Genomic DNA, 2,991 nt, shown 5'->3' with positions numbered 1-2,991 from the left:
CGACACGGTATTCAGACGTCGCGTGACCGTGCAAATACTCTCTCTCTCTCTCTCTCTCTCTTTGCCTCGCGTCGAGTGGCCACCCACGCCGCCCCTCTCCTGCACGTATAAAGATTCTGTTTAGCACAGTGAAACCTTCAAACATACCGCGGGCTCTAGAACAGTTTGCCAGGGAGATTTACCTGCTCGAAGACACGGTTGAACTTGTTAAACCGAAGCTACGACGGATTTAACTCTTCGCACTCGAGGCTGTTTTAACCCTTTCCAGTCGGAGCGCCATTGTCACTCGAGATCCAAAATATTTTTACAGACTTATAACGTTTCCATTTCACAGAAACTATCGCATTTTATATTGTACATTGTAGAATGAAATTTTGCGACTCGTGGAATAGTTGACAGGCTCTTAATAATTTATTGAATAAGTGAACATGCAAGTAAAACTTGAGAAAATTGATCTTGAAACCCGATCGGTTTTCAGCGGCGTCTCAGAGTCGACACTCGAGCGACAAGGGTTAACTGGTAATTTGAAAGAATTTTTCTGACCATGGTATTTCCATTTTATAGTGTTCTCTATTTTATGCGAATAAATGCATTTTATGGAATTGATTTTTTTTACTGGTTCCGAGAGATTTACTATCGACATTCTTTTAGATTTAAACATTGTTAATATAGGAATTATTGAGGGACGCGATGGAACAGTTTTAGTGGTGCCTTGGAGTACAGAGGGTTAAAACATTGTTTCGAGAGTATGAAAATTATTTTGAAAAATTATTTTAGTATAAAAATTGATTGGGAAACTTGTTTTAGTATCAAAATTATTTTAAAAAATTATTTCAATGTAAGAACTATTTTGGAACACTAGGAAACAATTTTAAAGGTACCTTAGAGTCACCACTCGAGTGCAAAGGGTTAAGAAATCGTTGCAAGAGCATAAAAATTATTTTAGAAAATTATTTTAGTATAAAAATTATTTGGGAAACTTATTTCAGTATCAAAATTATTTTAGAACGCCATTTTAGTATACAAATTATTTTGAAAAATAATTAAACAATATTAAAGGGGCCTTAGAGTCACCACTCGAGTGCAAAAAGTTAAGAACTTGTTTCCAGAGTAAGAAGATTATTTTACAAAATTATTTTAATATACAAATCATTTTGAGAACTTGATTTAGGATCAAAATTACTTTGAAACACGACAAAATAATTTTACAGAAACGTCAGTGTCACCGTTCGAGTACAAAGGATTAAAAAATCGTTTCGAGACTATGATCTTCCAGCCTTCCCTGTCCAATCGCGACTATAATCCCCGTGTAATTAAATCCGGAATTTTTCAGATACTAATCCAAAGTTCGAACCGTCCTGTCGCGCTCGGACGACTCGAGACATCGATCGCAATTTTGCGCGTCCGATCGTCGAAGTTCGAACATTCGAGATTTAAATATTCGATCCCCGTCCGTCGGGGTACGAAACTTTTCAACTGGAAATTACATTTGCATCGGAATTATAAAATTTAATCCGTAAAAGTTGCCGAGTTCGCGGGCCCGTTATGATTTCTCAGCCGGCATGTTCGAGTTTTAAGCCCGTCCCGTACGGATTCCCGGGAAGTTGCGCGCCGCGCGCCGGAAGAATTCTTTCATCCCGTTTCGGAAAAAGACGGAGAGTTATCGCGAAATTGCGTCTCTGAACTGGTTACGCCGCCACTTTGTTCCCCGATGGAAGTTCTAACGCAATATTAAAGTTCTCGGTGCGGGGCACCTCCGAGCTACTTTCAATTTACGCGGTCTCGAAGAATTTTGAATTTCGTTCGACGAAGAGAAAAAACGAGAGCCGAATGGACGTCGCGATATCCCTCGACGTGTTTCGTTAACCCTTCGACTCCTGTGTTGAGGATATATACTGCTTGAGTTTGTAAAATATTTATAAAATACACTGGGTGTATTGGACGCTGTGTATACGAGATCAATTGAATAATTACTGGAGATGAAATATGATCTTTGATTGCATTATATTTAGGCAATTTTTCTATACATATATATATATAATCATATTATAAATCATATTATTAATTATAAATTATATACATATACATATGATAAGTCTCACTTAAATATAGGAATCTTCGAACACAGCGTAATATAGGAAAAATTGTTATTACTTTGCCTGCAAATAATGCAATCAAAGAACATATTTCATGAGCAGTAAATATTAATTTATAATATCGCAATGTATATCAATATAATAATATATAATATAATAATCATGCTCTTATATATATAATAAATATCAATATAATAGTACATAATATAATAATTTAATAGTCGCGTTTATATTTATTATATTACATATACAGAATAAAGTAAAGAAAATATGAAATTGCGAAAGCCTCGAACAAGAAACCTCATTTTATTTTCCTACAAGGGAAAAGAAGGATTGTGCAGTTTGCTGAAACAGAAAAATGTCCGTAGGACGAAAGGGAACTAATTGTTTACGTAAAACCCGCGAAAGGGATCATTTTTGCCCCGCGTGGGACATTTTTAATTCCACTGTGCCCCAAAGAGTTATAGTAATTTTCGAATAAAAGGCTTAAGACTCGAAGCAACGGAACTGAAAAATAATTCGAAGTGTATGGGGTTAACTAGGCGAACGATTTCGGTTTCTATGGTGCGGAGGAGCCTGTGATGCCCCCCCCCCCCCCCCCTCGGGCCCAAGCATCGCAGTAATGATAAAAACTTTTTAGTGGAAGCCTTATCGCCGTTCGTTACGATGCTACGGAGCACACACCTTCGAGCCAACTTTTATCTTCCGACTGCTAACACGCAGTCGCGGTGTTTACGAGGATTTTTAACAACGTGCCCATAAACCTCCCAGATTATTCTCCAATTTAAATTTCTCCGCTATCTTCGCGCGACGCGCAGCGGTTGATTCCTTAGAAAAATGGGACGGAAATGATTAACACTTATCCGTCCGCATGACGAAAACTCGTCGGTTCTAT

The sequence above is a fragment of the Augochlora pura genome, chromosome 5, assembly GCF_028453695.1.
Source record: "Augochlora pura isolate Apur16 chromosome 5, APUR_v2.2.1, whole genome shotgun sequence".
Classification (NCBI taxonomy): Eukaryota; Metazoa; Arthropoda; class Insecta; order Hymenoptera; family Halictidae; genus Augochlora; species Augochlora pura.
This window is presented reverse-complemented; position numbering follows the sequence as displayed.